The following is a 25,524-nucleotide window of genomic DNA, read 5'->3' on the forward strand; positions in this document are numbered from 1 at the left end:
TTTGGCTCAAGACATAGCATTCTAGGCTCCTCCAGCACCATGTCTGCCTGGGCACCGCCATGCTTCCAGCCATAATGATAATGGACTGAATCTCTGAAACTGTAAGCCAGCTTCAATTAAATGTTTTCTTTTATAAGAGTTGCCTTGGTCATGGTGCCTCTTCAGAGCAATAAAACCCTAGCTAACACATCCTAAAATACCATAATAAAACCTAGAAACTCCCCAAGTTCACATATAGGTGAATGTAAGAAAAATTAGATCTACACAATTTTCTGAATGATTCTCCATGATAACAAGTAATAAAGCTTTGGCATATAAACTGTTGTGGATAACTTTCAAGCAAATATGTCAAATAAAACAAAGCAAGACAAGTAGTGTCCATTGGGATACAGAGGGGGTGAAGAGGGAGAGGAAAAAGGAGAGGAGAAAGGGGAGTGGGAGGGAGTGGGAGGGAGTTAGGGGAAGGAGGAGGAGAAGGAGAGGAGAGGGAGAAGAGAAAGGAAGGAGGAAAAGAGAGGATGCAACCTGAGCTGCATGCAGTGACAGTGTTTGCATGAAGGACTGGAAAGTCTTGGAGGAAGGGAAGATTGCCTGAGGGCTATGAAACTTTGGATGGTGTTGGATATATGTTCATCATCTTTATCATTACAAGGATTCCCGAGCAAATGCCTTTATCAAAATAGATCAAATATATCTCCAAAATACACAACATATTATATGTCAAGTAAAATACAATCGCTTTTAAAGTTGTGTTTACTATAGTGGTTTGAACACTGTTTCAGAACTTTACTGTGTTTTCTAATTTCTTATGACCTTTCTGGTAAGAGTCTACCTACACACTTCAAATGTTCTTCTGAAAGAAGATTTTCCTTCCTTTTCCATTCAGTTCCTTGATGCACAGATTAGCAGTGACCCATTTCCTGCTTTATTTTCTCATGACCTCTTTTGTGCCCCTTCATTCCAAGTTAATTTAATTTCTGAAAGGCTCAGCACAAAGGAAAAATGAAGTTTTATACCACTTCTGATAGTACAAGCCATTGTGGTACTGTAGATTGGCATTAAAGAATAAAACACAGTGATTAAATTAATACATGACCAAGATTATAATGTCACACAATATAGATGGGAGATAATATAAGAAACATTAAAGCCTTAACTTTAAGTCTTTTGTCCCAAGATTATCACTGTGGAGTTAAAATGTCAACATACATGTGTTCTTTTTTATTTCTGTGTAAAATATCTGACAATTTCTAAGAAGAAAGGTTTATTTGGCTCATGGCTTCAGTCCACATTCAGTTGGCCCCATCCACTTGGGCAAGAACATCATGTTTGCAGGAACTTGGGACAGAGAATATTCTTCCTTACTTGATAGTTGTGAAGCTTAGAAGGACAGGAAGGAGCCAAGGACACGACATCCTCAAGGGTATACCCCTAATTGAGTCTAACTCCTCCACATAAAAACTCACGAGAACACCTGTAACTCAGCGTTTGAGTATGTGAAGCTTTTGAAGGATACTTCACATACAAACTATAACCAAGAAAATTATAGTCTATGTAACATACACAAGTGTAAACACATTTGTTCTTGCTTTCATTATATAATAATCCACTAATACTGCCTGGCATGTACTTCTTAGATATTCTAGTATACTTGGAAAGGGCTTTTAGCTCAGAAACACCTCCCTGGGTTTGTTCTGTGACTATATCAGAATATTCAAGGGAAATGAGTTTCTGTTTCAAAGAGTTTGTAGCAATTTGTAGCTCACAAGATTGTAGTCTTTTCTTTTTTTTTAAATTCTGCTCCAATGTCTTTTTGTCTTTAGTGACAATCTCCGTAAATTCCACCAGATGGCAGAACAGCGACAGGCCAGCAGATGGGAAATAGAAAGTGGGAGTGCAGAACTGTTAAGTCATCAAAATGTTCTCTTTCCTGTAGTGAAGACAAAGCAAACAAATAAACAGAAAGCTAAATTTCAGAAATACCATGCTTTACCTCCAACAGGTGAGGGGGGCTCTGGCAGTGTAGATGGTATAAACATATTTTTACCTTCATCCTTTAAGGAATGTCCTCCCTGATAATAGTAACGACGCCATGATAATCAGAGACAGCACAAGTCAGGGAGATGAAGATGTGGCTAATGTCTCGGCAAAATGGTAAACCCTAGGACCTTCAGGACAGCCTTGGAGGCAGTGGGAAAGAGCTCAAAAAATGAGTCCAAAAATATAAAATTTCTCAACTATGCAAAATATGAGGATGCAATATAAATTATATGAGGGTATTCACAAATCTAAAGAAACAAAAGTGGCTGAGCGTGAGCTGACTCGTCAGGAAGATACTAAGGAGGGAGATAAAGAGGTTTTTGGAACAGCGATCACTGGAAATGCCACCCCGCTAAGTTTTTTGTTTTCGTCAACAAGGGCAGGCTGATGGCTGAGTTCAGGGTCAGCCTGGGATATAGCAAGGTTAGGCCCAGGTGTGGTAGAAATGATCCCACCCAGCTAGTTTATCATCTGAGTTTATCAAAATCAGGCAAATATCTGAATCCTTTTGCAATGTTAAAAAAAAAAAAAGTGTTTGCTGTCTACCAAGAATCAAGGGGCTGGGGTTATGGGATGCTGATTCAGAGGGTAATCAAATGGGAACCTGGAGTTAATGACTGGATTGAGCTGCAAAATAAAAGACGGGCTTCTGATCTGCAAGAGATGAGCTATCCAGGGAATTTTTTAGGATAGCAAGAGAGACCTGCTTGGAGAACTGTCTCCAGCAGAAAGTAGAGAGAGAACTATCTGGAGATCTCAAGAGAAAACATAACAGAGAGAAAGCAATCCAGAAAGCTGTCTCAAGCAGAGCATGGCCTCCAGCTTGGGCCCAAGATTTGACCTTAGAGTCGTTTGTTTTCACTGCTCCCAGACACCGGTTCTCTCAGTACCCCTCTCCAAGCTGAGGCTGCTCCTCAGCAGTGTGTGCGCATGCGCGTGCACCAGCGCGTGCGTAGTGAGTGCGTAGTGCGTGCGTAGTGCATGCGTGTGTGTCGTATACTTCCATTATTGAAGGGTTATAAATAAGCTATCCACACAGGAAGAACATGAGAAAACAGGTTAGTGAATCAGAGAGCTGTAGCATTTGGTCAAGACTGACAAGCTGGAAAGCCTTTCCATACAAGCTCCACCCCCAGCTCAGTCCTACTAGGGACTGAAGAGAGAAACCAATTAAAATGGTCTTTACCAGACAGAGGAGAAAACCCAACTTCTACTGTACTAATAAACCGTGGTCTAAAACCAGGCTCTAGTGGTTCATGCCCACTCAGAGAAGTTTGTGGAGCATGGGCTTTAACTGCCAGTCAGGTCCATCCAATTTTATGTCAACCTAGGACGAGATAAAACCAAGACTAAGTAGCACACCTTAGTGAACGGGGTCTTGTTCTAAGGAATATATCAAGATACCAAGAAAGTGGTCCATCCATATCGGGTAATATGAAGCCAGATCTTGACAAGTATTGTCATTAGCCTCCAAAAGAACTCTGCCAGGAAATGGTACTTGGGACTTCAGGACCACCAAAGGGCCAAGGCTTTTGTAGCTGTGTCTGAATTTAGCTGCAGTGAAGACCCAAGTTTTGTGCAGGAAGTTAAGACACAGCTTTAAACATGGAGCAGAGGACGGTCTTGTTGGGCACCCATGGAAGGAGAAGCCCTTGGTCCTGCCAAGGTTGGACCCCCAGTGTAAGGAAATGTTGGCGGGTGTTAGGGGGTGGATGGGGAGAACACTCTTATAGAGGAGGGGGAGGGATGGGGGTTTATGGACAGGAAACTGGGAAAGGGAATAACATTTGAAGTGTAAATAAAGAAATATCCAATAAAAAAATGGGTGAAAAAACACAGCTTTAAAATCAAAATATTTTCCATCCCTTAGAACGGAAGTCAAAAAAGACAAATTCGAGCAGCTCTCTCTATTTTCTACTCATGCAGTAATGTGAGGCACAAAAGAGGCAAAATTAGCCCTTGGTATCCACATAACAAACCAGAATAATTTTCAGAGAATCTTAAAATCAAGATTAATCAGACAAGAATCATAATTAAATTATTACAAATTATCTATAAGAAGGGAAAAGGCATTCTGGGTAACTGCCACTGTGAATTTCTGTTAGAACCTGGGAAACACTGGTCACCAACTTCTTGAATTGGAGGAGCTCTAAACTGCATTAATAAATGGGGAAATCGCTTTGTCACTGGGGTCTCAGTTCCATTCCATACGAAGGGCATGTCACATTCTCTGCACAGTTCCTTCCATCTCAGTTGACATTCTCTTTCTCACTCAACCCCCTCCCCAGTTGGATTCCGATGCTTTCACAGAGCAGCATCAGCCTAAAAGTGACCTGGTTCGACACTCCTCTACCCTGCTAAATATTTAATACACACTGATACAGAATGGTAGAATTCCCTTAATGAGGAGATTCTTAAAGCTCAGCTGGTGGCTGTCTCTTTACTGTGTTCTCTATGTCTACAATTTTCAAAGATCTGCAAGGGTTAACAGTATTTAGTTTATGACCAGGTAGTATAAAGTTGACCACCCGATGGCACTGTTTCACAGGGCAAGCCTCTGAGACGGCTCTAGTAGCTTCTGAAATGTGTTGCTACTGAAATCTTATTTCATGGCAATAACAACTGTATTAGTCGGTGTACTGATAGGCTACTTGTTCATTTTCACATAAATTTTAATGGAGTCCCCGTGGAGACTCCTCTAGAGACATGTCTGAGATCCTCACTGTATATGAAGCTGTGTTTCCCTTAAAGAAGAAGCTAAATGGGGACCTGAAATGGAATCTGATGTCACATGTGAGCATCAAGGTCTTCTAGATTTATTCTACAAGTAAAGTAAAATTAAATAACTTATCTAGAAGATGATCCTTGTACGTTCTGCATGCAGTTGCTGTGATTATGAAATTGTGTAACATATGTAAATGCTGACCCCAAAAAGCTTTTAACCATAAATATATAAATGCCCTTTCTCATAATTATGCATTATTCCATGATAATGTGTTGGAAATTCAGCTCAACTTCACACTGATTTGTATTTATTCTCTTAAAATATGTTTGCATAACAATTTATGTAAAGTGTTTTAAACAAAATTCATCAAATTAAAGGAATGTTATAGCATTCTTAGGGTATTACCAAGAATCAATAGTATATTTATTTAAACATTTGCTAAGTACCTGCCACATTCTAAGTGCTTAAGAAATGACAGTGAACAGAATAGAGAACAATGTTTACCTTAAAGGAAATCAGACAGTGAGCATCTATTCCGATACACAGAGAAATGTGGGTATACCAGATGGCTACTTGCACTAGGCATGTGGTGTGGTGGTGGAGCACTTGTCAAAATTGTCTGGATCTCTGAGTCCATCTGCAGTATCCCCCAAAAGTAAACAAACAAAAAAGGGCTTCTTACCAAAGATATTTACACTAAGCTTGTGTTGAGAGAAAGATAACCTTGCTGTAATCTGAGAAAACAGAATGTACAAGAACAAGAAAAACCAAGGTCTTCACAGTGTAAATGTGAATTGCTAAAAGAATGGAGGGAGAGGGGAGGAAATGGGCCAAAGGCAGAACCATGTAGGGTGTTGGGGCTCTCCCTTAAAGCAGCTCGGTTTTAAGCCGAAGCATGACGTCATTGTATTATTCTGTGTGTGTTTCACACAGATAAACATGATATAAACAAAAAATGATGGGTTGAATTGCTCAGTTATATTGCTTAATAATTCCCAAACTAGAGCCTGTTTATAAACCAAGGCCATTGTACTATCTGAAGTTTTTTAAGAATAAACATTCAAAATCCTGTGGTTTCAACAAAATTTTAAGAGTTGCTTATAAGGGAATAATCTTCAGACCACACTGAAAACACTGAAATTACTTCCCAATGTCATGAGTACACATCTCAAATATAAAAAACTGTTCTCTAAGTGTGTATGTTTCTGTCCAGAAGGTGGAGCTGTTGCTCTGGGGCTTTGGTGCAGCCATATTGAATGAGGTCGTAATCATGTGACAGTCACTAATGGTGTGCAGGAGGAACATCTTTTTCTCCGGGGTCCTAAGAAAGCTTATGAGTTTGCTTCTCTTCTTCCCTTTCTTTCCCTGAAAATCATGTAGGATGTGACAGGTTCCTCTCCCTAAACTAGCAAGTAAAAGGAAATGCTCTCCCATCTAAGACATCCCTGAGAGCTGTTCCCTCAAGCCCTATGCCTGGTCACACAGTTCTCTCCACTCCCAGCCAGGTGCCACCCTCGTTGAGGCATTGCTTCGAGCCTTCCCACCTGCATTCTGTCTTCATCCCGCCAGAGTTCCTTTGTAGCTAGTCCTACTTTTGAGGTGAAGGATGAAGGTTAGAGATGAAGGAGAACGTCTATTGTAGTGGCAATTTTCCCTGTATATATATCTGTCTCCACTCAGTATTCATTTGCATTAAATAGCTTTCATGCAGATGAGAGACCAAAGGTCCTTTGTCCCAAGTGCAAGTGGTAAATCTTGACTGGTGAACAATGGGAGTAAGGGGGAATGGGACCTGGTTTATGTCCCCAAATGTGTCAAGGTTCTCAAACACATAGGAACTGTAGAGTTGTTGATAATTGAGGTGGGCATTCTCTTACTGGTAGAAAGAACTGTTCAGGTTAAGCAAACCAGGGCCAAGATCAATAATTGTAAGAGCATAGGAAAGGCTGCTGAAATGTGAAGTTCTGAAGATCCTAAGGACTTGACAACCACCTCAGGGTTGCTTAAGACAATTTGTCTGGACCGAGGCATGATGCTTATAGCGAGGATTAGACTAGCATTGATGTTTACTTTTAAAGGCTATGCTAGTTTCCCTCCCATCTCTGTCAAAAGATGCCTTTCCTGATTTCAAGGCCAGTCCTACTTAACAGAGCAACACTTCCCATTGCTGGCCTAGTATGTTCAAAGAAATGATTAACTGGAGAGAAAACAATTGAGGAAGACAGGAGAGAGTCATTAAAATGGAAAAATACTCAGTTTGTATTAGTAACAAGATAGAAAGAGCTGTGAGAAGACTCTGCTGTTAGAGACTCCATCAATACTACATGGAATATGTATGGTACCGAACATGATATCTCAATATATGAATATCTTATGAATGAATGGATGGATGGAAGGATGAGTTGTTATAGAATAAATTATTAACTCTCTGTTTCTGAACTTGGCAGGGAGATGGAGTTACAGTATTCCAATTCATCTGATGATCTTTGAGCAAAGACTTGGACAAGCATGTATTTTCTCCATGTCGTCTATTCTTAACAATGGGTCTTCAAGAATATCTTTGCTGTGTTGGTGACTAAGAGCTGAGCATTGAGAACTTAAGGAAGCAGGCAGATGGAGCAAGCTGGCCACTGGGAGCCAAAGCCCTGAGAACTAATCCAGAAAATGAGGAAAGAAATCTACACTATCCTAAAGGATCCTCAAATCTAAGTTATCCTCAAAAAGATGGGGCTGGGGGAGAAGGTTTGAAGAAAATAGAAATAAAAATCATTAGATCATATGTTACTTTGCTTTCTGTTACAATTAATAAAACTCTGACCAAAGACAACTTTAGGAGAAAGTGTTTTATTTCCACCTACAACTCTCAGATCTCACCCCATCATGAAAGGAAGCTGGAGGAAGAATTCACAAGTGAAACCTGAAGGCGAGAGACCATGAAGACAGGCTGCTTTCTGGCTTGATTCTCGGGATCTCATTCCAGCTACATCTCTTATACCTTAGGTCCACCTGCCCTGGGATGGTGCTGTCCACAGTGAGCTGGGCCCTCCCACACGAATCATTAATCAAGAAAATGCCTTGTAGTCTATCCTACATCAAAAACTGATGGAGGTAGCTTGTCCTCGATCAAGGGTTCTGCTGCCCAAGTGGCTCTAGTTTGCATTGCCAATCAATAAAAATTGAGATAACCTGCCCAACTGGACATTAAAGGAATACCTCAATGCCTGTCCTACACTCACCTTCTCAAAGCTAGCTTGTGGTGCTATTATCTATGCATACATACTGTTTTCCTCACCTCTCCTTGGTATAGTAACCTAATGGCATGATAAACAAATTCCCCAGGATAGACAGGATAGACGAATAGCATCTTTCAGAAGAAAGATGTGCCTTCCCAACTACTTAAAATCACATCGGAGTAGACAAAAACCACCATCATTGAATAATCAGAAAATGGTCTTTAAACAATAGTCTTGGCTTTCAAAACTCAAAACGGGTTAGCTTCACTGTGTGGCATCATGGGTCTTGGTGAATTTTCAAAAGAAAGACAAATTGCAAATTTAGTATGTGTGTGATCAGAATGAGATTTTGATCTTGTGGCTAACAGTGAACTTGCAGAGCTGTTGGCAAACCCGACAGGCCATTTTGGATGTATGTCAAAGCCAGTATTGCCATTGCGATGTATTTATTCAATGTACTTTTTACCTAATGTGAGTTAAAAGAGTTTTCTATGAATTCCAATGTCGGTATTGCCGCTCTTAGAGCGGTGAAGATACCTTTAATTCATATTTGTCCAGAGAGTCATTGGATTGGCAGTATCAGATATGTTGCCTCTGTCCATTTAAGATCTCTGAGCATACTTAAACAAAAGCAGATTGACCCAAGCAATCAGGTCAATATGGAATGCATGTTTCCTTCAATCTACACTACATAGTTTTAGTTTGAAATTTTTTTCAGGCTCTCCCAGCTAATGAGCTCAACTTGCTTTGTAGTCTTTCCTTTGCAATAAAAGCTGTGTATGTACACACAGGTGTGATAACAAACCTGAACACCCAGAAAGGTAGAGTTATCTTAGGTTGGAAGTCATTCTAGGCTACATAGAGAGACCTTGTCTCAAAATGGCAATCTGTTTATAGGTTCTTACTGCTACCCAAGAAAGGTTTTAAGTTTTCTGGTAGTCTAAAAATTGTACTACTGGATTGAATAACCACATTAATAACAGATTCCAGGAAAATATGAATCCTTATTGACCATAACCTAGTTACTTAACCTCTCTGAGTTTGGTCTACTTGTTACTTGATATGTGGGTAATATCTTACAGTCAATTATTATGGTGAATGGTACTGAGATGACACATGAAGCCATCGGAGTGTATGATACATATGAAGCTTGGTGGTGGCTAGTTTGTTCTTGCTGTTGCTGTTATTGCTGTTATCATGGTTTTCTGATTTTCTGTGTAGACCCTGCCCGAAGCCCCATGTGGCCAAATAACAATGTCTGTCCCTCCCTCCCAACATCAGTTTCCCTGTTCCATCGCCACCTCTGCTTACTCCTCAGGGACCACCTATAGTTTTGTTGTTGGAAGAGCGTCACAAATCCAAGTCTGAGTTGTTCCTTCCTTACCCCATCCAAACTCTGTTGCTATTCCTGTTCTAAGTTTACCAAGCAAGCACGGTTGCTTAGCTGTGTATCTTACCCCAAGGGGCTCTGAACCTCACATGTTCAAAAACTGCCTTTTCTGTCCAGAGGCCAAGACAGGACACATAGTAGGTTCTCAACAATGGTTTCTGCAAAGGAATGGCTGACCTGTGGCTGACCTAACCTTCGCCACATTCGCAATCTCACAATTCCCATAGTAGTTTCTGAGAAGATTGCAAAATCAATCCACTCGGTCTTTTCCCAGGGTGGTGGGAGGAACTGCTTATCTAGTTCCTTTGATTTAGGGCCAGACGGAGTTACTATTAGCAAGATTGCTCCGCTGCACATAGGAGAGCTTCCGCTGTGTTTGTTTTCTTTCTTTCCTCTTTCAATCTCCCTTTGTCCTGTTGTCCAGACAAGGACTAAAGCTATGTTTCTTCACCCACCAAATGCCTTCGATGCAGATAAAAACTGGAGACACGAAACTGGGAACAGCTTTGCTCTTCTGTGTGATTCAGCTTTCTCTTCTGTTACTTGAATTTTCCAATTAAAGAATGGAAAAGGTCTGCCTATGCTTGAAAGGTCTCACTACTTCATTAAGAAGTTTTTTCTCTCCTTTACCAAAAGAAATAGTCTGACCGGTGTTTTAGAAACTTTTAGAAAAAAAAAATAACTAAAGGCTCAAAAGGTGGACAGCAGTTTGGCAACTAGAGGTCACACAGATCATAGTCTCTTTCTTGTTTTTTATTCTGCTTCTGCTTCATTTCGACAGGAAGTTTTTTGATTTTTTTTCTCCTGATAAATTCAGTCATCCAGCTCATTGGACAAACACGCCTGACGCTTCCCTTAGCCACCTACTTCAAGGCTGGCTTAGACGTTGTATCTTAAACTCATTATGTAAACTTAAAGCTATCTAAATCCTTTTGTTCCCTCTTATGGAATGGGCCTCACTATGATACAGCTTGCCTTTTGTTTTCCCCCTTCCATAACCATCAGGCATTTATGTGATTCTTTAATATTTTAAGCTCATATACAATTATATTGTGTAATAAATTAGTTCTATCAAATATGCTGAAGCCCTATTAAAGGAATGATTTAATCAGAAACCATCCTTGAATAAACACTGGGTGGCCTCAATCTTGTTATCCATTAAGGAAAAGTACTTGAGGTTTGCCGATAACTTTTCTGCACAAGGATCAAAAATGGAGGCTGACAGGTCAAGAAAAAAGAGGTCAACATGAAAGAATTGGATTTGGGGACTGGGGATGCTACAGTGGTTTTCCAAGGCAAGCAAATCAAAATGGATTTCAGATAGCAAATATCTGGTTCAGGGGCATCTGTCACATGCCTAGATGCTTAAAGTCCAGATTAAATAAAAAACACGCTGTTTTATGAAAAAGTAAATATCCTTACTCAGAATCTGCATGTTCCCTCACTTGGTCCTCAGAGATGTAGACGTTCTTGGGTTTTTGTCAAGTCTGTGTTGCCACAGTTGTAAGCCATGAGTGTTATTATTAGCCAAGACACAAGAATGTGCCAATCCCGCTTGTGCGATCCTGACGCTATAGAATATAAAGTGTGCCAAAAATATTAACCACTTGGTACAAATGGTAGACAGAATCTTGAATAATAGAGATCATTTCCTCTTAGGTTTTATACAAGTTATTCAATTATTCAGAAGTGTAAGTGTTAGTTTACATCTATTTGATTTATCACTCACAACTATTAAATATCGTTAGTGTATGGTCATTGGAAATCCTCAAACTCTGAATAATTATTTTCTGCTAACCAAGAACAGATTATATTCAAATCTTGTGCAATTTATTGTCCATGTGATATTTATTAGTTCCTGGCTGGTTGCTTCCACGATTCTTCCAAAATTTTTTTAACTAAAATTGTTCTGAATTGAGCTTAGTGAGCAAAATGAGTTCTCGTTTTATTATCAAAGTTTCCAGAACATAATAATAAAACCAGTGATGCAATTATATAAATATCGCTATTGCCTAGCAATAAAAAAACAACGAGCAAATAAGATAAATATCCACTGAGGCACACATCGGACAACTAGTGCAAGAGTGTTTTCTTTATCACTTCTAAGCCTGTGAGTTTGGGTTCATGAAAGGTAACATCACCCTTTCCATACACTTTTCCAATGTCATACTTTCTATCATGCCTGTATTTTTCTAACACGACTAAGAAATCACTGAGTTGCTTGATTGTTTAAAAATATATTACAAAAAGCAATTTATAATAAATCATTGCTAAAATCTGATAGTGAAAGAAATATACTGCTAATTCATAATAAAAGAATTATTTTAAAGTAAACATGCTTATTCCAAAAGTCCTGAAACATTCATTTCTAACAAGCAAATGCTTTTTAAGAATTTAGGATAAAAATAGTTCTTCAACCTCTGCTTCTCTCCATTTTGCTCTCAGAGGTAGAAACCATCTGATGTTCTCGGTTCCTCTCAATGCCATCTATCTGCTTTGATTGATCATGTCACTCAGTGTATTAACTATAGAAACCATTTATTGACTTTCTGATGTGATCGAAGAGAAATTAGTTAACTTAAGACACATGTCTACTTCTCTACCTTTTTTAAAAAAAAATCACATTGCCTGCAGATGCTCTTCTAATTACAATTGCAAACTCAACTATTTCTATCCTTCTCTCTGTGACCCATTAGTGGTCACCCAATTCTTGCTTCCGTGCAGAATACATTTCCCTACTGCAGTCCTTCCTTCCATACCTGATGCATCAACTGTGGATTTACTTTAATATCATTGGCCTTCATAATATTCATATTCTGTGTGCTTTGGTTAATCTCTACTGTGAACCAATTGGTAAATACTTAAAAATAACTTTTCATTGCCTTAGCATTGCTAATACTGACTGTTCCATAGCAGTACTTCAAAGATAATGACTTTTTCATATAAAAGCCAAGTGTTGAACCTTCTGTGTCCCCCAGTATCAGATGCAGCATGCTGCCCCAAACTCCACTTCCTAAATCGCAACTGGAAGATTTCTCCAAGATAACCCCAACATTTCCACCTCAATCTAGTACATGGGTACTGCTGCCTTGTAGCAGGAATTTGGGCTAAACTGCTTTGTGCTCCCCATGGGTCACCACCCGCCCAGAAACTCTTTGTATCCACAAATCACACACACACACACACACACACACACACACACACACACACACACACACACACACACACAAGCTTATTTTTGAAATGCCTGGGCTAGCTCAAAGGCTGGGCAGTTCTGATCCTCCGCCCAGTCCCTCCGGTACTCCTGACTCAACACCCGCTAAATCTATGATCTATTTTTGCTGCCCTGTCCCTTCTGGGCGGCCCCCTAGTCTTTGCTGCCCAAGACGCTTCTGGGTAGCCCGTCCCTGGGCCACATTCCTTCTCACCTACATTTCGGATGATTTTTCTTCTGCAGCTCTAAATTTGATTCTTCTCCTTCTGAAACCTAGTGATTCTCTCTTCCTCTCTTCCATTTCCGAGCCTTGCAATTGCGAAGTCCCTCCCCTCTCTCTCCACCCAGCCATTGGCCGTTAGCTCTTTATTGATTAGTCAAAAACCAATTGGGAACAAGGACCTTTAGCTTTGGACACGCAGATTCCTGTTAATTCAAAGCATTAGAACCAATCCCCAATAATGCCTGACTAAGCATCTAGAAAGTTCTTTCACTGAGCTCGACCTAACTACATACAGAACGTACCTTTGTCTTGCTAATTTTGCTAAAAGAATCTGCCACTACTTCAAAGACAGGTGTAGAATGCAAACTTTCTGAAAATATACATGATCGAAATGGCTGGATAGAGAATTTTAGCCAGAAAATGATTTTTCTTTCTGAATTTTAATGTTCTATAATCCTGTCTCTTTATAACCAGTAGGCCAAAGGAAAAACGTATACTGGCCAGTTGGTGCTCTATTCAAATTTACATCTTCCCTCATAAAGTATTATGGATCATAAATATATTGCTTTTTCTGTGTATAAAATGTTCATACAATTAGCTACTTCTTTTGTGGTGATACCGGGAATTTTGTCCATGCCCTTGCACGTGCTAGGCACATGCTCTGCGGTGTAATTGTTGTCCCGACCCAGACGCCTAATTCTCAGAAATGCTTAGGCCCAGAAGTACTTTGAATATTGAAAGCAATTAAGTGTTTAGCATATCTTCATTTGCATAATGACATAGTTCAAAGATGAAAGCATATTTTAAACATAAAATTTACTTATATTCCATGCACACCCCGTCTACGTAGTCAAACTTGACAACTGTCACATTAGCTCAAGTGTACAAATTTTCCTTTGTAGCATCAGTCGATGCTGAAAAAGTTTAAGATTTTATTTCAAGTTTCAGATATTCAAATTAGAGGTAATAAGCTTATACTTATTAATTTTGAATTTGAAATGACCCACTGGGTCTATGTTATGACTGGAATGTTTGTACCTTTCCAAATATTATATACCACATTATGAATTCCACATTGATTATTGGATATTTGGGAGATAATAAAGTCATTAATGCATTCACAGGAACATACAAAGGTCTAGATAGATGGGTCAGTGGTTAAGAGTACTTGTTGCTCTTACAAAGGACCAGCCAGTACCCACATGGCAACTCATAACCATTTGTCCGTACAGTTCCAGGAGAGCCAGTGTCCTTTTCTGACCCCTAAAGTTACCAGGTACATACACAAGATACATGCATACAGGCAGGTAAAACCTCCTACATATAAAATGAAATAAATAAGCTTTTAGAAAAGATAATAGAGAAGGGATTTGTCTGCCAAACTGTGTGAGGTAAATGCTGCTTGTGTTACTGGGCCTTGGTCTTCCAAGACAATATACCGTACCAAGATACTCTCCTACTTTTTCTGCTCATCTCTCCAGTCTCTTCGGTGCGCCTTCACATAAGTATAAAATGTAGGTACTGCTACCTTTAAATCACATTTCGCATTGTCCCTATAAACAAACAGAGTGTGGGCTCCGTCATATTCTTAACTATTCACACTTACCATGCATGTCCAGCCCAGGAAACTGGCAGATACCCAAGAAAGTTTCTCCTATCGTGAATCAACCCAAAGAATAGGATGGTTTCAGTCTATGCTGACAGGACATCTGACCCAATGGCCTTCAGAAAGTCACCCATATGGCAAGCCTGTGGCAATGCCTTGTGCTTTCTGTCTCTTCTCTAGCTAAACAATCTTCATTCACAGTAAGCAACCCCCCATATGCCACAATTGCTATTTTCTCAGTGAACTTGTTTTTTGTCATTTTCCTTTTTTTTCTTCTTTTTTTTCTTTATTAACTTGAGAATTTCTTATTTACATTTCGATTGTTATTCCCTTTCCCGGTTTCTGGGCCAACATCCCCCTAACCCTTCCCCCTCCCCTTCTATATGGGTGTTCTCCTCCCTTAGTGCACAGAACTTCACAGTATTCCTGCAGAATTTTCCCACCAAGGCCTGGCGGAATGAGGCTGCCATCTCATGAATTTATGTCACTTACCAAGGCACAAGCATACTGCTTCAAGAGGCTCTCCAATCTCACCTTGTGTGCTTTCGTTAAGTAACGTCAGCTTATAAATGCAGCTTTATGACAACTGTTTAATCCCAATTCAAGAATTTCTTGAATTTGATTGACTTCCTCTCTATCTCCTTTTCCATGAATTTAAATGGGCAACAACTTGAGAACTAGAGAGCATCTTCAGCTTACACACACACGCACACACACACACACACACACAAACACTTAAATCCAAATATTGTTCAGTACTCACCATTGTGTGACACATGCTGGCATCCATATTCACTCATTAGAAATGAAGTTTTGTAAATACTGGCATCTGGGTTTCATGCTTGTGTACTCGCACCATCTGGTGGATGTTCTTCCCTTGCAGAATGTAAGAATGGCATAGCCTTCTAGGAAGCAAGCTTGGGACACACAGCCACAAGTATAGAATAGAATGGAAAGGAACAAATTGCCCAGCTAATCCCAAATCTACGTTTATTAACAAGCAGGGAATAAATGTAAACATCTGGGCTATGTAACCACTGGAACAAGTTTAATCTGAAACCCATGTATTTCTTTATTCTGTTTTTATTAAAACTGATATTTTTGTCAGCATTGCTCATACATTTTGCCCATATTCTGCAGAATTTATGTTTCAGGGGAATGCATTTGCCAGTAGAAGATTTCATTTGGCATCTTAGAATAATACACACACATATGTGTGTGTATACATATATACATATGTATATATGTGTGTGTGTCTGTGTGTCTGTGTGTCTGTGTGTGTCTGTGTGTGTGTCTGTGTGTGTGTGTGTCTGTGTGTGTCTGTGTCTGTGTCTGTGTCTGTGTTTGTCTGTGTGTCTGTGTATCTATGTGTTTCTGTGTGTCTGTGTGTCTGTATGTCTATGTGTGTCTGTGTCTGTGTGTGTGTCTGTGTGTGTGTCTGTGTTTGTCTGTGTGTCTGTGTATCTATGTGTTTCTGTGTGTCTGTGTCTGTGTGTATGTGTCTGTGTCTGTGTGTCTGTGTGTCTATGTGTGTCTGTGTCTGTGTGTGTGTCTGTGTGTGTGTCTGTGTTTGTCTGTGTGTCTGTGTATCTATGTGTTTCTGTGTGTCTGTGTCTCTGTGTGTGTCTGTGTGAGTATCTGTGTGTGTGTTCATATATATGTATTCTTGCTGTTAGTTGTTAACTAAATTAATTTTGTATGAATAGTTAGCACCCTTGAGTATTGAACCAGTCAGAACACCATCCATGAATGAAGCTGTGTGAGAAATTTCTCATATCTTATGTGAAAACTCCAAGTAAACAGGATGGGAGTCTTGAAATCCCTGTTCCCCTACACAACAGAATTGTTCTTGCAATGATTTTCTGTTCTCCTCCCAGGTGTAACAGATAGGAGTGAGTTTACTTCAGACACTGTTATTGATCTGCCTCTGTGGAGAAACATGTTTTCCCCATGTGCAGCCTGTCCTTGTAATTATACACTTTACTCAGGTGACTCTTTTTAACCTCCGGAATATAAATTGTCTGATGCTCTGAATAAAGTTGGCTATTTCATGAGACTTCAGTCAGACTCATATTACACCCTGCTCTCTCAGGTTCATGCTACCAACTAGAACAGTAAACAAAACTCATCCTTATAATGTTTTTGTGATTTTTTTCTAGTATCACCTTGCTGCATAGGTTCAACTAAATCTTTTAAAATGTACTTACTCAAGGTTTATCGGGAAGTCTGTGAAAAATTAACTCATAGATTTACTATGCATGTCTGACACCAGCTTTTTCCATCCACTCATTATTCACTCCCACAGTTTACTACAGGACAGACAATTATTCTCTGCTTGCCCTCTTCCACCACCTTTCTGAGCCGCATGCTTTAGCTAGGACTAAACTTATTTCATGCCTCTCAAGTATAATGGTGCATGGTGCCTTCCATTTAACAATCTGGTAGAAGAAATGCCATTTGATTTCAGCTGAAACAAGTCATTTTATCACCACTTTTGCTGAAACATTGATATTAGAAATATATGTGCCGACTACACAATACATAAGCCAAGGGGCATTGAAGACTATGTTCAAATTTCTCGAAATTTATTAACCTAAATGTTTGTGTCTTTCTGAGATTCTTATGCTGAACTCTCAGTGATGGTATTTAGTGTTGGGGCCTTTTATTTGAAATGAAATTGTGAGGGCGAGTCTCTTGTGATGATATTGCCACACTCCATATAAGAGATTCCTACCTTATAGGAATCTTTTGTCTTCCTTTCTGCCACTGAAGGACACGAGCAAGAGGGCTACCATCAGAAAACCAAGGAAAGGCCCACACCTTAACCAAGTCTTGCTGCTTCCCTAATCTCAGAACTCTGAAAGAACACATAATGTCTGTTATCTCGGCCACTCAGTGGATTCTATTCTGGTGCAGCATCAACAAAGATACCTCACAAATTAGTGTTAATAGGTAAAAATCAAAATATGTACACAAAGTAGTATGGATACAGAAAGAGATGGGGGGAGAGCGAATATATTCAAAATACATCGTATACAATTTACAAAGAACTAAAAAGTAAAAGCAATCTACCAAAAAGCCCAGAGTATGAACTTAGAAATACTGTTTTGTTTTGCTCTTCCTAGACATCTAGTTTTTGTTTCTTCATTTATGTGAGGAAAAAATACTCTTCTTTTCATGGGGGAAGGGTGTTGACTTATATATTTTTAAAATTGGGATGATGCCCATTGCAGTGAAATACTTTGTAATTTCTCAACCAGCTTTCCCCTTTTCTTCCCAAGCCCTAGTCTTACACAGAACAAATTTTACAAGGACACACAACTACATTGCCGGAATGTTTATACTTAGTTTTCATCCTCCTTAAACAATACAGTTAGAATTTATCAAGATAAACATGATAAACCCATTACCACAGCAATTAGGAAAAGCTCTAGTCCATGTGCATCCCAGAAGTGAATTTTCAACTAGGGTCAGCAAACTATTTAACTCATGACGCTAATCCAGCAGATAGCAAATTCCAGTAAATAGTTGATCCTTTTTCCTTGTTTGTTTACTTTTCTGCTTCTTTTGTTTCCGAAAAACACTTCAACTGATCTATATTATCTCTCTCTCTACTCTCATGGGGTTGAATAGTATGAACTCATCACGTCTTCAGTATTTACTCTTTGGTACTTTAAAACCGAAAAGAAGGTAGCTGACATTTTCAACGGCTATGTAATCAACTAAGACAAACAAACAAACAAATTACATAATAGAACCAGCTTTCTAATTGGATTTATGATCCACCCCACAGGAAGGAACCTATGTTTGGTACTGAAAACCTGGCCAAGAACCCTCGGTTGGTGAGTTCATATGCACTAGAGAAGAACCACCCATGATTAATTTGATAAATTGACATAGTATCAAACTGCCTTCTAAATACCTATTTTCCTATCCACAGGCTAGTGTGACACTTACTCCTCAACAAAGAAGTGTCATTTAGTAGTGAATGACTCTCAATACAGAGACTCTGGGCCAAAGTACAGAGAATACGCAGCTGAAATGTACTTGATCACACATAAATGACACATCTACATCAAATCTGCTCCCCTCAGGAGGATCCCAGAAGATGATTGGATGGTTGGTAGAGGATCTTCTACAAAACAGTGTCTTCTGAACAAGTCAGAGGACTTTCACTCATGTACTTACATCAGCTATGGCTACCTACACAATCCCTGAACTCTTAAGACAGGAGAGACAGGCTCATGATGCCTCCCACTAACTACCTGAACATCTATTAGAGTTCATGGCTTCTGAGGGAGAGTCCACTTGCTTCAGGATTGTGGCTCGTATTAGGTTGCCCATCCTCCATTGAATGGCCCTATATCCATGCACACGTGGCTATGAGAGGGGCACAGGGGAGGCCTAGAGAATTGCAGAAAGAAACAAGAAATGAATATAATCAAAATACACTGAATGCATATATAAACCCATAAAGATTAATTTTTTAAGTATTTAAGTATGGGAATTTCTAAACACTCAAGTAATACCTGCCTAACATCCAAAGCTTAAAAAACAAAGGCGAATTAAAAAAATATGTGCTTTTATGGCATGCAATTCTGTTAAAAGGATTTAGCGCCAGGTAGTGGAGGCAGATATCAGGCAAAGTAACTCTTCACCTGTCTGTTTCCATCTCCTGGAAATAGACCATTTTTTTAAAACAATGCATTTCCATATTTCATTTATGTGTCTTGTGTCTATGGATATTTTCCTGCATGTACAACTGTGAACCACATGCATGTCTGCTCCCCAAGGAGGCTAGGGAGGATATCAGATTCTCTGGGGCTGGTTATAGGCGGTTGTGAACCATCATGTGTGTGCTGAGATCTTAGGTCCTCCGGAGGAGCAGTCATTATTCTTAACTATTGATCTAGCTCTCCAGATCATTCCTTAATCTTCTTCCCATTACACGTGGCCATATGATTGAGTTCTCACAAGAAAGTGTGAGCAGCAAGGAAGTGTGTAACTTTTAGGACAAGCAGATACTACATCACACTGTAGAGACACTTGCTCAACCATGTTCATTGCTACTCTATTTATAATAGCCAGAAACTGGAAACAGACAGGATATGTTTCAATGGGTGAAAGGACAAAGAAAAAAGGTCCATTTACACAATGAGACATTACTCTGCTGGTAAAAAATATAAGTGAAATCCACGTGGATGAAAACTAGAAAAAGTCATGCTGAGTGAGGCCTCCTAAACCCAGAAAGATATTTACGGTATGTATTCACTTCTGTATGGATGTTAGTTGTTTAACTATCAGTAAGCAAAATACAATCCAGATAACCACACAGGTTAGGTGCAGAGTTAAGCACCGGGGGAAGGGAACAGATCTCCCATATATGCAATTGTCCCATCCCATCAACTTTCTGCAAAGAGAGTTCAGTGAACTTGCGAGCAACACATTAAAGAAAAGGCACAACCAGGTGGGGAAAAAAGTCTGACTATGGGATAGTTAGAGAATTGTCCATGTAAGAAGCAGATGTTTGAAATTTTATGCATGAGATAAACAAGGTCTTTGGATCTTGAACTAGTCTTCAGGGTTGTGTGGTTTTGTCGGTTTTTGTTTGTTTTTTGCTTTTTGTTTATGTTTTGTTTTGTTTGTTTTTAACCAGTGTTATTTATATATTTATAACTAATACATACAAAATTTTTTCTCCTAATATGTGTGTGTGTGTGTGTGTGTGTGTGTGTATGTGTGTGTGTGTCCCAATAAGTTTAATAAGAGGTGCTTCCACGGGTGAGAAACTGTTTACATGAGAGTGGTCATCTGGCCCAAGACTACACCACAGTAGAAAATGTTTCACCCTCACCTAACCACTCTTAACTGTTTATGGACCTCGTTGTCCCTCCCTTCTCCAGACTGGAATGTTGCTGAACCTAATCCCGTGTAGATCTTGTGAAGCCAACTACAGTCCTGTTAGTTCTAACATCCAATTGCCACGTTGTGTCTGGAAGGCTACATTTCTCTACTCCAGCATCTGGCCTTTAGACATTTTCACCCACTCTTCCAAAGTGTTCTCTGTGCCTTACAGGGGATGGTATACATATGTCAGTTAGCAACAGCCACTTATTCTCATCACATTGACCAGTTATGAATCTGTCATCCACAGCAAAACCGACCTTCTCTGACCAAGGCTTAGAGCAACATTAATCTATGACCATAAAGAGTCTTGAAGGGCACTTGAAATATTCACTTAGAAACCAAGAGCCATATCTTCCCCAGTTGGACCTGTGAGCTCCCAATCTGGTCAGTAGATATTGACCAGATTCAGTGTATCTGATGTGATTTCTTCTTATGGAGTGGGTTTTAGATCCAATTGGAAAGCATTTGCTAACCACCATAATTAACAGTCATGCTGCTATTGCACAAGTGAGTGAACTCACCTTGCCTGGCAGGTTAGAGGGGCAGCACACAGGGTCCATACCTGGATAGAGACTAATGATGACAGTTCTCCCCAGTAGCCTGCACAGAACCTTCTGGCACTGTAAAAGCTGGCCAGAAAGAAGGAAGCTTCTAGCTCAGTGCCAGGTTGATTTCTCAATGTTCAGAATCAAAGCACATGCTGTCATCCGCAGTGAGATTTTTTTGTGTGTGTGAGAGATCTTATCATCTAGTTATATTGAGCAAGAAAGATCAGTAGCAATTGCCTGTGTTGTTTTTGTGTCCTCCAGGGCCTTCCAAACCAAAAACTCATAGGAAAGTATCCCATATCTAGCACTGGGGTTTTCCTTTAATAATAACCTATAGCCTCTGAAAGCAGCTTTATCCTCCCATAAAGGATACCTTCATTCAAATTCTTAACTCTAGCTACCCCATTCACTCCCCCATTTAATACATATCTCAACATTTTTGTTTATGTTTGGAAAATTTTAGGCATTACAAAGACTGAAGATCTTATGGACATTTAGATCATCAGATACAAAAGTATCAGATTTCAGTGTTAATGAATATTATGGCTACACTATTATATGAAAGACTTCTCTGCGACTAGTGCTTTCTTTAAGTACCAGGCAAGCTTGTGCTCTTTCATTGATTACTATTACTGTACAATTAAAAGTTTTTTGAACTAAGAATGGGAAATAGAAGTAAAATTTTTAACTGTCCTTTTCTCCAATTACATCTAATGACTTATGTCCAGTCAGGCTTGAAAATCACATTTCTACTCTCTAACATTTCTCAGATCTGCAGATAGAAATGCATTTCATTTCCAATATGTTGGCCCCTAGCAAACACGGATGTGCAGCTTAAGCACCACAGTAGATATGTGGATTCTGGGCAGAATGATTCTATCTTAATTTTGTTTCCACTTCAATGGACCATAATGTGACTATACCTTTCTTTAAACATTATTTTTCCATGTATCTATGGAGGTATGGCTGGATGAATATTAGCTTCTGAGTTACTTCATTGAATAAAGCAAGTATCTTCTTCAATCTGTGTGTTTATTATTCAAACCATTGTAGATTTACTGGGGGGGAAAGGCGGAGCACAGGAGGTTTTTATTTATTTCTGATACCTTCAATCTGGTGTACTGGTCTTTTATTCTTGTCAGAGTAAGCTGTGGTGCAAAAATGTGGACCATTGGACCTCCTGTGCCTATAGCACGATGACCCCAGACATAGAAACTTTGCAGTTTCTATAATAGTATGAGCCGTATCCCTCTTTCCTTTCTTCCTCCTCTTCATCTCTCTGTCATACAGATAGACAGACAGACAAACAGGCAGACACACACACATGCAAATGCTCTATAACTATATATTTCATGTAATCTTTAAATAATACAACTCTAAAGGTAGAGACTGATCTCTTTATAATCTCCCCTTGCGTCTCTGAATAAACCTAACTGAAACAACAGCTCAAACAATGATCAATTAGTATTCACTGAACCTCCAAACGAACATAAATTCATTCTACATTGAAATCGCACTATGGTTATGAAACAGTCTTTTCCATATCCCTCACATACGGAAAAAGAAGAATAATCAGTAACCTGTGAACAATGGAAGAGGACACTGGGAGTTCCTCCAGTCTTCCTCTCTCTAGGATGGGAGCTTTTACTGGCCAAGAAAAAAATACATCAAGACTCAGGGCATGTAACATGCAGAATATAAGGCAAACAAAGATGTGCTCAGAGTAGACTCTGAGGTACTCCCTGTGACCCCACCCCAAGCCTTTCTTTGTTCTGGGAATCTGGTACAAAGGGTAACTGAAGAGATTCTCCCCAAATATGAACCACTAAGAAACTTATCCTGAGAAGCTTTATGCTGCTACCACTTGGAGAAGAAGAACTTCATATTGTGATGTTTACACTCATTGGATAGTAAATATTTATGACATATATAGTTTTTCAGATATCTTTCCCTAAAGGTTCTGATTCATTCAGTGTGTCCAAGGTGCAAATTACACATCGGCACTCTAACAAGTCCACTAAAATGATTTGAATATGAGTTATGGATACTTTAAGAAACGAAACACATAAACGTTCCTACTTTCAATATAATAAATTTTCCTTTCTGGTTGTATCAGTTAGTTTTGCTATATAACAAAAGAACCAAAAAAATTCTCCATCTCATATAAAAGTAAGCTTCTGATTTTAATGAACAAGGGATCTGCTAAGCAGTCCTGTATACAAGCTTTAGGCTTGTTTGTTGACCTTCTCAGTGGGGAGTCTCAAATAAGGTGCTTCTCAACCTCCAAGAAACTTATTACCACAGCAATGATGGACTTGCTGAAAAGCCAATAGAAACACAAGTCACTCAAAATAGCCCGGCTGCACATTCCACCAAACCATACTGGACAAATTAAACCACACAGCCAGGCTCAGAGTTAAAGACTAAAAACTCTTCCCAGTCCTTCAATGGGAAGGCCTGCAAAGCAATCTACTAAAAGAGTGTAACTAGAGATTATTTACTGAGAACATTGATGTAATCAACTCATCATAACTACCGAAGGGCAACCCTCTGGACAGAATGAGATGTCAAGAATTTGATTTGCAAAACACAAGCTTGAGACTGCTGGATCTAGGAATTCGTAGCTGCAGTCAGGGGTGGCATAGTCTATCCCTGTGTGGATGTCTATAGAAAGTATGTGGGTTCCTGCTCCTGTATGACACAGGGAGCTATGTATAAATATCTGTAGAAGGGGCCATCGAGAATAAACACAAATTTGGGGTGTACTAATTTTATATGATGCTACATATGAGATATATTCAAATTAATAAAACCACCCAAAGATTTGAGCAAATAAATAAATAAAGTTTACGTAGTGGGCCCAATGATAATTATCAATATTTTACAATATCCTATCCTTAAAAACTGACCACATTCTATGTGGAAAACTTAAAGGTTATTCATTTTTAAAATTCATAGTACTACGAAATGATAAGTTCCCAGTTTTGAAACTGTGAGAGTTGGAATGAGCTGCATTTCTGCTTGTGAGAGACATTTAATACATTCTCAGTACATTAACTTTAATTTTTCTTTGAACAGTTTTTATATTCCACATCACTAGTAACTCTAGCTCATTATTACTCATTAAAATAGATTATGTAAAGAGTTTGTTCCGTGACATTTCTATTACTTTACATTTGTGGCTTTCTTTAGTTATGTGAAATAACCACATTCAGAGTTGTATGGTTTTAATTAATGGAACTTGATATTATTAAAATAAATACACTCTTTTCAATATCTCACTCTGAAATTTTAAGCATCTATGTAAAGATCAAATATTTAATAAATGTCACTTTGGGCACCTATATAAATTAGTTGAAGAGTTACTGCTCTTAATGAAAATAAAGACTGAAGAGATAAGAGATCAGTCTTGTGTCTACGCTTGTCATAGGAGAGCATGAAGAGACTCGCTGTAATAAATAAACAACTCGCTTTCATAAACTCACACTGTCCCAGACATTTATAAAAATAGAAATTACTGTTGATAAATACTCTTGACTCAGGAATGCCACAGACATCATGCTTTGGATTTCTTTCTCTAAACCCCTTACTAAATTCCAGTATTCAGCAGTGTTTTTGAGGAAGAACTCAAGAAGTTCTGATGGGATTAGGGTGCTGGAAATAAAGATACTAGAGTTAAGAACATGTTCTTTACTGGAAAAAAAGAAAGCATTTCTTGAGCCCAGTGTTGTTTTATGACTCCATGGCTAAGATTTCTTTAACCTAGTCAGAGTTTCCGCTGTCATTAAAAAAAAATGCTGCAGGCATAGCGGAGATTGACACAAATGTTAGGGGTATATTCTATCCTCTGCCACTTTGAAGCAGAGTCATCATTATACGAGAGCCTTTGTTCATAATTAATGGTGGGAATAACTGAAGTTATTTCTAAAAATAATAACAAAGTAATCTAAAATGCCTAAATAATCTAAAATAAAAAATAACCCAAGAACGACAATCACAAACTACCTATCAAATCATCTTATTTGGCTTCTTTTTTTTTTTTCTCCATCTTTATTAACTTGGGTATTTCTTATTTACATTCAATTGTTATTCCCTTTCCCGGTTTCCAGGCAAGCATCCCCCTAGCCCCTCCCCCTCCCCTTCTATATGGGTGTTCCCCTCCCCATCCTCCCCCCCATTACCACCCTCCCCCCCAACAATCACGTTCACTGTGGGTCCAGTCTTGGCAGGACCAATGGCTTCCCCTTCCACTGGCTAGGCTATTCACTGCTACCTATGCAGTTGGAGCCCAGGGTCAGTCTTATTTGGTTTCTGATAATTTTAGAAAGCATAAACATTTTTAGGGGCTTTTTAAATGTAATGGAGTTGGAAGTTTGTATCCATGAATCTTTTTATAGAATAATAATATTGTTATGGTATAGGACAGGCTCCAGGAAGGACAGAAGGAGCCTTCAAGCAGGTTCTGTGTATTTGTATCTTCAGTGTCTCCCACCCCTGCCAAAGGCCAAATGTGAAAGGCTTAGGCACCAGCTTGGTACTCCTGAGAGCTGCTAGAAGTCAGGTCATAGTGGAAGGTGGTCGGATCATTGTGGGGGGTATGTCCTTGGAGGGAAGGTGGGCAGCTGAGTTCCCAGATCA

The 25,524-nt window shown here is 39.2% G+C and overlaps 1 long non-coding RNA gene across 1 annotated transcript; it reads left to right on the forward strand.

The window, feature by feature from the left end:
• The first annotated feature begins 3,005 nt into the window (after positions 1-3,005).
• LOC134482390 (uncharacterized) lies at positions 3,006-7,592 on the forward strand. The gene is made up of 2 exons (XR_010058406.1): positions 3,006-3,098; positions 7,213-7,592. It is a non-coding gene; the product is annotated as an uncharacterized LOC134482390 (long non-coding RNA).
• The last annotated feature ends 17,932 nt before the right edge of the window (positions 7,593-25,524 follow it).

The sequence above is a fragment of the Rattus norvegicus genome, chromosome 16 (assembly GCF_036323735.1).
Source record: "Rattus norvegicus strain BN/NHsdMcwi chromosome 16, GRCr8, whole genome shotgun sequence".
NCBI classification, from domain to species: Eukaryota; Metazoa; Chordata; class Mammalia; order Rodentia; family Muridae; genus Rattus; species Rattus norvegicus.